This window comes from Acomys minous, assembly GCF_964271855.1.
Source record: "Acomys minous genome assembly, chromosome: 10".
Lineage (NCBI taxonomy): Eukaryota > Metazoa > Chordata > Mammalia > Rodentia > Muridae > Acomys > Acomys minous.
In genome coordinates this window covers 93,820,134-93,833,843 of record NC_140491.1, presented here as the reverse complement: position 1 = coordinate 93,833,843, position 13,710 = coordinate 93,820,134, and positions in this window count along the sequence as shown.

Here is a 13,710-nt window from a genome sequence, read left to right as displayed (position 1 = left end):
AGAGTCACCTCATAAGAAAGTTTACCTCTTGATGTGTTTATAGTCCGTGGGAAGATCGAATGGACATTAAAACAGTCTTTTTATCTCTAGAATGGTAGGTAGCACCTCTACACCAGGGCTGGTTTTTCTCTTTTCCTCTTACCTTCTTGTCTGAATGACTAACATTCTTCCCACATAAATTGGAGACCTCATGGAGTCCTAGTCACTGTAAGTCTATATCATGCTGACCACTTTGGCTTCAAAGCTTGTTTTTTTGTTTCATTTTGCTTTGTTTTGTTTTGTTTTGTTTTGTTTTGTTTTGTTTTGTTTTGAAAGCTTCCCACCTCGTGGTCTGTCCCTGTCAAGGCTCCTGGACATAGTATTTAAAAATCTAAGTAACTCACACTCCAGGAAGAGACTGGCCATGCAGTACTACCCTTCTTGATGTAGAATTCATGGTGAAGTTTGTACCGTGTGATTGTCTTAGCTTCCTGTTACCCTCCAGCCAATGGTAACGACAAGTACTTACGATCTGAACAGTCACTGCATTGGGGTCCTTTGCTGTCAGGCAAGCAGATATGCTTCCCAGACACACTAGCAGGTAGGTGTGCCATATTTTTATCTGCTATTTAGAGAGCCTCAGGCTAATGGACGTTGTGACTATGTTTACCCTTGTTTACTTTCAACATTGGAAGAAATAAATTCAAATCTATAAGCTAGTTGTTAAAAAAAATTCCTGGAAAAAAATCTTTCCCCAGCTATACTAAAATACTCAATATGATTGCCTTTGAGTAGTGTGTGTTCTGAGTTATTTCTTCATATTTTCTCCTTTAATACGCATGTGTATACACATGCTTGTATATGTGCATTTGAATGTCTGTATGTATGTGTCTGTGTGTGTGCTGACCAAAGTTAATGTCAAAGTGTCTTCCTCCATCGCTCCTCGCTTTAGTTTTTGAGGCAGGGTCTCTCAGAGCCTGGAGCTCATTAATTAGCAGGGCTGGCTGGTCAGTAAGCTCCAAGGACCTGCCTATGTGTGCCCCTGCTTCAGCACTGGGGTTACAGACACATGATAGCTTTTATGTGGGTGCTGGGGGCAGGGAGGCCAGATTTAGGTCCTTAGGCTTGCATGGCAAGTACTTTACCCACTGAGCCATCTCCCTAGATCTCTTTATTAATGGCAAACTACTTGGGAATGTTGAAGACAAGGCAGTTTGGTTTTGCCTCAGGAGACCAGGTCAGCCTGTTAATTACCAACTGATTTGGTGGGTGGCTGATAATTACTTTTGTCAATTTACAGTTTTAATACTTTCTAAGTTATTGTCTAAAAAGGCAACTCGATCTGCAGTTACAATAATAAGCATCTGTCCCCTGATATTTCTCAGGTCCACTTCCTCCTCCCTAGTGGCAACCCCTTTAAAAGGCCACTGCCTTTGTTTTGAAAGGACATAATTATCTTTTTTACTTTTGGGGTTTTTTTGTTTGTTTTTAGCTTCTGACATCATTTATTCACTTCTATTGAAGAAGAAGATGTAGCTTTTCTAGCTTTTTCTCATCCACATCTTGAATGTATACTTCTTTCCTCCTTGTATACATTCATTAACTCAGTCCATATTTGCTGAGTGCCTTGTATGTGCCCAGTTTGCTGTGCAAGGGTGTGTGTGCGAGAAACCAGTGAACTAACAGACAGAACCCTCTTTCCATTCCTAGAGTACTTTAGAGTATAACTTTGGGTTAAAGCGTTGCCCATTGCTTCATTTTTTTTACCCATAATGTTATTCACCAATGACTCCACTTCTCTCCCTGTACAGTGCTTGCTTTCCCTAAACTAAATGCTGTGTGTGTGTGTGTGTGTGTGTGTGTGTGTGTGTGTGTATGCATGCGTGCACGTGCATTTGAACCCTGGGGTTCAAACCTAGGATCCAACACACATTAGTCAAGCGTTCTACTGCTAAGCCACATCCCCAGGATTTGCTCTCTCTTCTCGTTTGTGAAGTTCTAGTGTGCTGTAGCTCATTCCTCTAAATCTGTCTGCTCAAGTCAACCTTCTGCTTTCCTGATGGAGTTCTGCTGCCACTGCCCAGCTCCAGGTTGCTGTGTAGAGCCAGTATTGCTCTCCTCCAGGGGTCTTCCCCACCTCTTGACCACCTGAGAAATCCCTGTGGCCTTTTCTGCCAAGGACCTTGGCTGCCAGCATCTTCCTTATCATTTATTTGATTTATTTTGCTAAGGTGTATCTTCCTGAGGAAGAATATGTGGGAAGTGACATTCTTTAGACCTTTCATATCTGGAAAATTCTTTGTTCTATATTCATATCAAATTATTAGTTCAGGATTGCCCATAGGCTACATCTCTGTAAGGGGCCTAGGTCCAGTCCATGCATGGTTTTTGGCTGGTGCTGCAGTCCGTACAAGCCCCTGTGGGCCCTGGTTAGTTGCCTCTATTGGTCTCCTTGTGGAGCACCTGTCACCTCCAGGTCCTTTTCTTCTCCCCACCCTCCCCCGACTTTCCCTCTACACCCTGGATGCTTCACCCAATGTTTAGCTATGAGTCTCAGTATCTGTTTCGATCTGGTGCTGGGTGGTTGCCTGCTTTTTCACCACTTTTCTCTGGCGGGGCTGCCTGACCATACCATGCAGGAAGAGGACTCGCTCAGTCTTGATACAACTTGATGAGTAGGAGTGACTGGGTAAGGGGCTCCCCTTTTTTTTGTGGAATAGGTGAGGGGGATGGGGAATTGGAGGGAGGAACTGAGAGGAGGGAAGGGAGAAGCTATGATTGGGATATAAAGTGAATAAATAAATACATAAGTAAGTAATAAATAAATGTATGTATGTATATATATATATATATATAAAAAGTTCAGGACTATAGCATTCCAGGTTGGACCTTTAGAACTTGAGGGAGGGAGTATGCTATATTATCTGACCTTTTCTGTGGATGCTGAGAAGTTTTGTGTCATCTGAGTATAAATCCTTTACATGGTTTTTTCCCAGAAGAATTTTAAAAGAGTTTCTCCTTGTCTCTATAGTTCTTTCTGTCTTGAGTTTTTTTATTATTTAGATGTTGGACCTACTGTAGCTGATCTTTTAACATAAAAAATGTACCCCTCCCTTTTCCAGATCTGTGCCCGCGATATGACATTAACAGTGAGTCCAAGAACAGATGCTCTGGTGATGAGCCCAGACCCACGACTTTGCAGCTGTTTAATGTAGGACAAGTCACTTCCTGCTGGTCTAGTTTCATCTTCTGCTAAGTGGGCATGACTTGCTATGATGGTTAAATGACCAGTACTTACTGTTTCCTCAGCTTGACTTTCCAACGTTCATATTGCATTTTCTATTTCTCAACAATATGCTGTCCATTCAGATAGCCAGAAGCTCCTTAAGAGTCAATTCAAGTTTAAAATCCATGTGGTATAACTCATCAAATATGGCCCTTGTTGGGTGAGTCAGGATAGTTTTCAATATGCTAACTTTGTGCCATCTCTGACTCTTTTCCAGACCCCCGTTTTCCTTTATTTCTGTCTGGTCTGGTATAATCCATTGAGGAAAGAGGCTCATCTGGATAATTGTCAGGAAACTGGGTAGCAAGCTTCAAACTTTTGGCAGTAATTTTATGTGAGCAGAGGTTCTCTTTCAACAGTGTTTATCAGCATTTTCACCTGGCATCCATCCCTTTCTGCCTTCCGCACTTGTTGTAGTGTGGATCTTTTGATAATGGATTCCCTCAGCTTTTGTATATCTGGAAAAAAAAATCTTTGCTTCTTTGAGTTTAGAGGTCTCAGTTGGTGATTTTAAGTGCTTTTAAGATCTCATTCTACTATTTTCTTATTTGCATTATTCCCTGGGAGAGATCAGTCATCGTTCCCTCCTTGTGATGTGTGTAGTGTGTCTTTCATTTCCCATTCCTTTCCTCTGGATGCTGCAGTTGTGCATACATTACGCAGGCTGCTGAAGTCACACAGACAGTTGGTGGGCATCAAGTTTCTTTTCTTTGGCATTTTATTTTGGGTGGTTTATATTCTGGGGTCTTCAATTTCATTAATCTTTTCTACAATGTGTAGTGTGTCATTAATGCCCCAAACCCATTTTTCATCTCACATGTTGAATGTTTTTAAACCTCTATAAGCTCAGTGCAAGAATTTTGAAAAGTACCTTTCTGTCTTTATTTCAGTGGCTGCCAATATTGAATATAGTTAGGATAATTGCTTTACTGTCCCTACCTGCTAATCTTTATATCTGTGTCAGTTATAGGTTCATTTCAGTTCATTTTTCTTCTTACTGTGGGTCATAGTTCCTTGATTTTTTATAAACCCAGTATTTATTTATTTATTTATTTACCTTTCCGGCTATCAGATATTTTTGTGTTCCTGTAAATGTTATTTCAGAATACAGACAGTTGGAAACTGTTTATTTCTTGTAGTTCTTAATTTTCATAGTTTAGATGGGGCTAGAGCAGGTCCAGACTAGACCTGATTATTCCTCACCACGGAGGAAAGTCTCTTCTATGTACTTTACCCACCAACCATGATTTATGCATTTTCCTAATTTGTGTGGGGGAAACAGACACTATTCTTGCCCCCTTGTAAAGACCCAAACAGTGGCCTCTCATCTTTTTTGTAAGCCTTATTCTGTATGCATCCTCAGGTGGCTTCGGCACACTGTGTATTATTAATGCAGACACAGGCTTGTGATTCCTGAGGGTCTTGTTTTGAACCTTTCCACTGCTTCATGTGGCTTGGAGAAGTTTTTCCCTCTTGTTGCTAGATGGTTAATTTTCAAATCGTGAACTGAAACTTTAAAAGAGAGGTTCTCGAATTGTGGTCCTTACATCATTGAACCAAGATGAACTGGGAACTTGTTGCATATGAAGGTTACCAGTACAGACCTCAGACCTACAGAATTAGATACTGTGGGTAGGGATATATAAGAAAGAGCCAATAACCTGTGTTTTAACAAGCTCTCAAAGTAAATCCAAGCAGTGCTAAATTTTGAAGACCCAATATCTTAGAACCCACAGATTGAGAATGTGAGAGGAGAAGCCTAAGGAAACATTTCAAGTGTCTTTGAACCCTACTAAGCAGGCACCTGCTAATCTCACTGATGTCGGTCAACCTAAATCAATGAAGATGAGCTACTCAAGATGAAGACCATACACAGAGACCTTCCTGCTTTTCCCTAGGAATACTATGTGGTTAGGAAAATTCACCAAAGATCAGCTCTTCCCTGTTAAATGATTATTAATATGTAACACTAATTTATAATTTTAATAAATCAATGGTTACTCCTTAACCAGGTATATATCCAAGTAACCACACAGAGAATAGGGCCTACTTAATTAGCCTATAACACAATGCTGTGTAATAATTACTCTATCCTAAACTTCCAAGCTAATATAGCGTTCTCCCATTCAGACTTCTCAAATTATACTTGCTTTTTACTCATATCCTAGGTCTGGCTCATTCCCCCTGGTGCTTCCTGGTCTTCTCCTTTTGGCTCCATCCTGTCCTTCCTTTCCTTTCTCCTCCCTTCACTCGCCATGATGTGTCCCACCCTATTCTCTGTTACTGCTCAGCATTGGCTAATTGGTTTTTATTGGCAATACAGAGAACAAATGCCGACATGTTTACACAAACTTGAGACAGGAGATATTAGAATAAACATCACAATGCAATGTCAGGATTGAAACCAGACAGTGGAGTAGAGAAACCAGCATTTGAATAAACAAGGGGAAACTGTACACAGTCCACAAGAACATTATGGCAACACTTCCCTTGTGATGGTGAGAGTTTGGGAGGTGAGACTAAGCTGAGAGCTGGCAGTAACCAATCTTAGTGTGTAGGAGACCATGTTCCCAGCTTTTGGGATTTCTTGGCCCCTGCTGCCATGTCTGGTAAACAAGCTGTTGGCTCCAGAGGGGGAACTTGGCAATATCAAAAAGGGAGAAAGGAGGTTCGTGCTGTAGGGCACCGTGCTTCAGAGGAGAATTGCAACAGCATTGGGAAAAGGCATTTATTTTGAGAAAAAATACCCTTTCAACAGCAGTGGGTCAGGCTTCCAAAAGGGAAAATTTGTCCAAAAAGAGTCACTCTGGATGTCTGCTCTGTTTCCCTTGACAACATGATAGGCCTACTCTTCATTTGGGCCCTCACCTATAGGACAGAGAAAAGGAAACAAAAGTTGTTGCTTCCTGTGTTTCTCTAGTTTCTTTAAACCAGAGTCCAACCTTACCCAAACTTAAGTAATTGGCCTCTTCATGAATACACTCCAATTTGAAAAGCATATAGATCTATAGCCTGAGAAATACATTGAGAAGTACAAAATTGTAATGTAACCCAGGATCTATCTATGTCAGCCCCGTAACTGGCTCCCTTCCTCATGTTCATATGTGTCTCTTGGTTTTTCAATAATTTGTTGATGCTCTGAGTCAAGCAGGTGCTATCAAAGCACATGTATTTGTTTTTCTTTCTTAAAAGATGATTTCGTGCTGACAAGACAATAGACAGAATTACTACCTGGCTGAAAATGATTGATACAGCTGAATGCTGGCCCATTCTTACAATTTCTGCAAGGTTATAGGTTCTCAGGAATGGTTTAGATAGGCGCCATGCTGTCTTTGCCTATATATCTCTTCAGTGCCCCAGCTGAAACCCGCCCATAAAACTCTTCTTCCAATACCATTCTTGCTCATTGACTCAAGAGTCAAGCCTGTAGCAAACTCGAAGAAACAAGTGAGAAGTCCAAGTTGTAGTGTGCCCTTAGCATTTTAGGAGTCTTGGGACAGGCTGCCCCTCCACACTTTCAAGCTCATACTGTCTCTTCTATCTCAGCGTGGTCAGTAGGCTCACTGCTGACCCCTGTAACCAAACCTGCCTTGGACTTCTATCTTGATATTCCCCCTTTTACCTCTACCATAACCAAGTTCCTTAAAGTGAGTCCTGCCTAAAAAGCCATTTGCTCTATGCTAATACTTTTAAGAGCTTCACACTGACTAATTTTGTTCTTTGATGTGGCTGTTTCTCAGAGTGACCTTGTGAGAGGCATTTATGATCCAGCTGCTGATGGGGAGAGTGAGATGTTGAGACCTGGCTCCTCTACATCCTTACCTCCTTGGCACTCTCCTCTAGCTTTGGAGCTTTGTCCTGCACTTGTATTCCCACACCGTGGCTTTGTCTCTCATGAGTATTCCCACTCCATGGCTGGGTTGGTGGTTCCCATGCCTGAAGTGCTTCTACCATCTGTCCAGCAGAGACGCTGCCCTTACCTGGTGTGTAGCTTTTTGCCCTTGGGCTGTTTGCTCCTTTTGCTGCATTTTCTTCCAGAATATGAGCTTCTCCATAGCAGCCATCCTTTCACACAGACTTGGTAGTTAACCAATAGCGTTTTTGTTTTCCCTCCTTTCATAGTGCGCAGAATAGTAATATCATAAATGGTGCTAGACCTTACCTTGGAACGCTTTCCTAGGGGCTTATCCATTCAGCCATGGTTTTGTTTTCATTGTTGGTGTTGTTTTCAGTGCTGGACAATAAGCCCAGAGTCTTGCACAAAGCTGACAAGTGTTTTAACACTCCCATCTCAAACCACCAGGGCTTTTCCATTTAATCCACCAGAGAGGCAGAGACTAAGCTAAGGCGTTGGTCAGGAACTCATAGGGTAGTGCATACTTCTAGCTCATTGAAGAATGACAACAATGTCTTGGAAATTCTTCCTGTTCTTTTCAACTAGGCGAGGACTCCAGGTTGCCATGTAAAATAGATCAAAATTTAAAACACTGTGAGGGCCCCAGAAAACCTCACGTTCAGAATTGCAATATGAATTTTGCATGATTTGCTTTAAAGGGCAGAAAGTAATTTTTTAGTTATGCACAGTGTGGTTATTATTCAGAGGCACACAGATTTTATGCGAACACTCAAAAGATAGTGGCTAGGATGGGAAAGAGGCCCAATCACATGATGTTTACACAATGATTTCAGAAGGAGGTGACTCAGGTGAAAAAAGATGGAGACAACAAAAACAAACAGCTCTAGGATAAAGAGAGAAGGTGTTAACCGGAATTCTTGGCACTACCTGAATATGTGCTTATTAAATTTGTTCTCCCATGAAAATGGCAGTTCCTAAGATAGATGTAAGGGGCTGGGTGGCTTTGTCATCATGGCATCAAAATGACAGGGTAGTAACATCATCAGTTTGGAGTGTAATAAATGCCTTGAGAGCTTTTGCGAGAATCTGCTGACTCATGGAAGTGTTTTCTAGAGACTCCTTCTGCCAGCAGTTACACCCATAATCTCTATTAATGTTTGCTATGAGCCATAATGTGACACACAGTCTAAAAGGACTTTTTTCATGAAAGGAAGACTTCAGGAAAATCAGTATACACACACACACACACACACACACACACACACACACACACACACACACCTATATAAATGGTTGACTGGCTTGGAAAGAAAATAGCCAGCTGCAAGGGAGAGAAACCTAGAAGTGAGCAAGCATTCTGACATTTGGCTGAGAGTCTTTGCCAATGTCTCCCCACACAGGAAGACTTACCATGCACTCAAAGGTTTTTTTTTTTCATTGCAAAATATAAAGGATGACTTCTCCCCTCATAGTTTAATATTCAACAGGATGGCAACTTTGCTCACTTGCACACATGTAGCATTAGTCTCAGGCCACATCCCCAACTGTGATCATAATACTTAAAGGGTAGGACATTTAATGTGAGTACACATGAAAAATGAAAATTACAACCAAATTAAAAACCATAATTACCCCATGCCTTGGAGAAAGCAGTGTGCATTCATATGACCAATAGCTTTAGAGTGAAGTGGGAGATGAATTGTAGTAATTCTTTCTATGTCTGTAGCTATTTATACACTACATAGGAAACACAAAAACCTATGTGAATTTTTAATTTATCTTCCCTTCTATATTATAGCTCACAAAAATATGAGTGGAAGCTCATTTTTATGTTTTGACAGCCTCTTGCCAATGTTATCCTCAAGGCTTTAAACAGCAGGGATTTAAAGTTGCCTAAGAAGTTATTTCAGAATTAGATTTGAAGCCAAGTCCAGTATGAAAATTCAAGCATGTGCTGGTGGACTGTTTATTTGCCTCATGTGACTGGTGAACAGCTCTTCAATGTACCAATCCCCAGAACTGTGACTAGTGTTGGATTGCACAGCCAAGAGTCCTTACCAGAGCAGGTGAAAATACAATAGCTAGTCGGCTGAATGGGGAACTGATCAAGCCTTTTACAGTCACTGAGTCCTTCACAAAATGGACAAGAGATGAAGAGCAGAGACAGATGGGAAAAGATGACAGAAAGGGTCCAGAGAGAAGATGGGAGACGGGGCCTGCTCCAAGTTATTATAGGCAAAGGAACAGTTTCTCTATAGTGGAGCCTCCAAAGAGGAATGCAAGATGGCCGACACTTTATTAATGGGATTTGGGCTTCTGATCTGTGGAACTCTTGTTTAGCTGTGTGTGTGTGTGTGTGTGTGTGTGTGTGTGTGTGTGTGTGTGTTTGCAGGTGCCATTGGAGCCCAGAAGAGCCTGTCAGATCCCCCATAGCTGGAGTTAGAGAGAGTTGTCAGCTACTGTTGAGGGTCCTGGAAGCTGAAATTGGGTTCTCTGACAAAGCAATACCCACTCTTAACCCCTGGGCCATGTCTCCAGCCTCCCCCACACCAATTTTTCTTACATTTGTATTTATTGGGCTTAGCCACCGCTCACATATGGAGAGGAGTCACTTTTTCTCCTGCCATGTGGGTATCAGAGATTAAACTCAAGTTGTTGGGCTCAGCGGCAGGCGCCTTCCTATGCTGAGCCATCTCACTGGCCCCATCTTTAGACCTCTTAGCATATTTGTATTGTGTAAGCCCTTAAGATTGTTGAAATTTGTTATGACAGCAAATAGGAAACCAGTTCACCTTGAAATTAGTCCATTTTGTCAAATTAATCTTGTTTCCATCTAATAATAACATTTATTTCAGAATTTTAAAGGTTCTACTTTTGATTATGAGAATCACTCTGTCCGTAATTATGCTCCTGCAGCAGACATTAGAAGCAAGGTGGAATCTTTAAAGCCCATTTCCTCCCAGCACACACTAAGCAGCATAAGGAGGAACAGCTAGGAGAAGGAAAGCTATCCTTGCTCTACACCCGCCAGCTTCCCGGGAGGGAGAAAGTCAAGTGGGTAAGCCTACCAACGAGGCAAGCCACATGCACTAGACCTGTGTGCTGCACAGATGGAGACCCCACCTGCCCCCAGTTCTCCATCTGTGCAGCACATATATTCTCCGTATAGTGCTTAGTTGAAGAGACTGGAGAAACTGACAGTGAGGACTTGTGGAACTGGGTAACAGAGAGAAGGAAACTATAAAGAGGGCTGAAGATGTGTATGTATGCGGAGTCATGGTTTGCAAATGCGTAGAATAAAACTCTGTGAGGCTGGACGGTGAGACTATGCGATCCTGAAAGGTGCAGTGGTTGAGGTCATCTGCGGTGGTGCCTATGTTGGAGACTTGTTCCTTGGCCGATGAGACCTTGAGGCAAGGCTTAACGGGAAGTGTGTAGATTGCTAGAGGCATGGCCTCCGGTGGGTCCTTAGTTGGTCTTTGTTGTCCTGTCTTGTGACATGATTGTAATGCCATCCTCAGTGAGACCCTTCCTAGAGCTGAACGGATGTTAGTGCCATGCCTCTGAGCCTCCAAAAGTGTGAGCAAAGTATGCACATCTCTATTTTAAAGCTATCCACCCTCATATATTTTGCTGTAATATAATAAGATGGGTCAAGTCAAATAACTTTCTAAGCTTACACAGGGATGGAAGTTGTTATAAGAGCCTGAGTGTTGGAATCTCATTGAATACACTGAACAGCTCAAGACTGGCTGCACCATAGCAACAAGGCTGTCACCCCCTTAGAACAATGGTTTTCATGGGTCTGCTCTAAACAATAGGAACAACTTTCCTAGATAGCAAAATGATTCATGAAAAAAAAATTTAATTGTAGATCAAGGTTAACAGTTATTTAATCTAATGTAATGAAATCGCATGCTCAGCAATGTAACATCCACAGCATTCAGTATGTAACAAAAATGCTAATTTTTACACACTTGAAGAAAGAGAAGATATAAAGAAATATAGCCTCAAAGCAAGGTGGGGTAGAGACAAGGAGGAAACAGTGATTCAAGGATACTCATACATCTGTTTTAAATATGCTTAGTATGTTCATGGATTTAAAAGAAAATATAATTTTTTTTCCTTTATTAATTTATTCTTGTTACATCTCAATGGTTATCCCATCCCTTGTATCCTCCCATTCTTCCCTCCCTCCCATTTTCCCCTTATTCCCCTCCTCTATGACTGTTCCTGAGGGGGATTACCTCCCCCTGTATATGCTCATAGGGTATCAAGTCTCTTCTTGGTAACCTGCTGTCCGTCCTCTGAGTGCCACCAGGTATCCCCCTCCAGGGGACATGGTCAAAGGTGAGGCACCAGAGTATGTGAGAAAGTCATATCCCACTCTCCACTCTACTGTGGAGATCTTTCTGTCCATTGGCTAGATCTGGGTAGGGGTTTAAGGTTTACCGCCTGTATTGTCCTTGGCTGGTGCCTTAGTTTGAGCGGGACTCCTGGGCCCAAATCTGCCTATCATAATGTTCTACTTGTAGATTTCTAGGACCCTCTGGATCCTTCTATTTTGCCATTCTCCCATGCTTCTCTCATCTAGAGTCCCAATAGAATGTCCTCCCCTCTGTCTCAGTTTCCTGGTAAGTGAAGGCTTTCGTGGGACATGCCCCTTGGGCTAATATGCAGATATAAGTGAGTATATACCATTTGAGTCTTTCTGCTTCTGGGTTAACTCACTCATTATGATCATTTCTAGCTCAATCCATTTATCCACAAATTTCGGGAATTCCTTGTTTTTAATAGCTGAATAGTATTCCATAGTGTATATGTACCACAGTTTCTTTATCCATTCTTCTACTGATGGACACTTAGGCTGTTTCCATGTTCTGGCTATTATGAATAAGGCTGCTACGAACATGGTTGAGCAAATTTTCTTGTTCTGTGCTGGAGCATCTTCTGGGTATATTCCAAGGAGTGGAATAGCTGGGTCTTGAGGAAGGCCTATTCCCATTTTTCTGAGATAGCACCAGATAGATTTCCAAAGTGGCTGTACTAGTTTGCATTGCCACCAGCAATGAAGGAGTGTTTCCTCTCTCTCCACATCCTCGCCAACATGTAGTGTCATTTGAGTTTTTGATCTTAGCCATTCTGAATGGTGTAAGATGGAATCTCAGTGTCGTTTTGATTTGCATTTCTCTGATGACTAATGAGGACAAGCATTTCTTTAAGTGTTTTTCGGCCATTTGATATTCCTCTGTTGAGAATTCTGTTAAGTTCCAAGCCCCATTTGGCAATTGAGTTGTTTGGTTTTGTGGTGTTTAATTTCTTGAGGTTTTTTTTTAAAATATATTTTGGATATTAAACCTTTGTCAGATGAAGGGTTCGTGAAGATCTTTTCCCAGTCTGTAGGCTGTCGCCTTGTTCTACTGACAGTGTCTCCTGCCTTACAGAAGCTTCTCAGTCTCATGAGGTCCCATTTGTTAATTGTTGACATTAAGGCCTGGGCTGTTGGTGTACTGTTCAGGAAGTTGTTGAGACTTTAGGCAAGAGTAGCATGGAAGAATGGGGAAATAGTAGGACCCACAGGGTCCTGGAAACCTACAAGAAGAACTTTATGACAGGCAGATCTGGGTCCTGGGGTCCTCCTCAAACTAAGGCACCAGCCAAGGAGAATATAGGCAGTAAACTTCCAACCCCTACCAGGACCTAGCCGACGAACAGGATATTCTCCACTGTTGAGTGGAGAGTGAGATCTGACTCTCACACTAACTCTGGTGCCCCTTTTCTGACCACGTTCCCTGGATGGGGAGGCCTGGCGGCACTCAGAGGAAGGATAACAGGTTACCAAGAAGAGACTCGATATTCTAAGAGCATATATAGGGGGAGGAGGTCTTCCTCAATCACAGACATAAGGGAAGGGAGAAGGGGGGGAGTGGGAGGGAGGGAGGAATGGGAGGAAACAGGGGAAGGGCTAACAATCGAGATGTAATATGAATAAATTAATAAAAAAAGAAAAAAAACAAAAAAAAGAAGTAAATATGATTTAAACAAAATTGTAATAATAATAATAAAAAATCAAACATCAACCAAAACAAAAATGCTTGACATAGGGCTTGTGGTGATAGCTAAATGGTATAATAGTTGCCTAGCGTGCCAAGGTCCTGAGTCCAACTCCAGCACTACAGTTAAACAACCAAAAACAAAAGCAAAAACCTTCATTTATGAAGATAGATAATACGTTCACCATTGCCTGTAGTTCTTGCTCCAGGAAATGGAACACCTGGATTGAACTAGAAATGCTCATAATGAGTGAGTTAACCCAGAAGCACTTATAACTGGACACTAGCCCAAGGGCCATGTCCTATGAATGTCTTCACTTACCAGGAAAGTGGGCCAGAGGGGAAGACTTCCTATTGGGACTCTAGGTGAGAGAAGCATGAGAGAATGGGGAAATAGAAGAATCCAGAGAGTCCTAGAAACCTACAAGAAGAACATTATGATGGGCAGATCTGGGCCCAGGGGTCCTGCTCAAACTATACCACCAGCCAAGTACAATATATGTGGTAAACTTCAAATCCCTACCCAGATCTAGCCA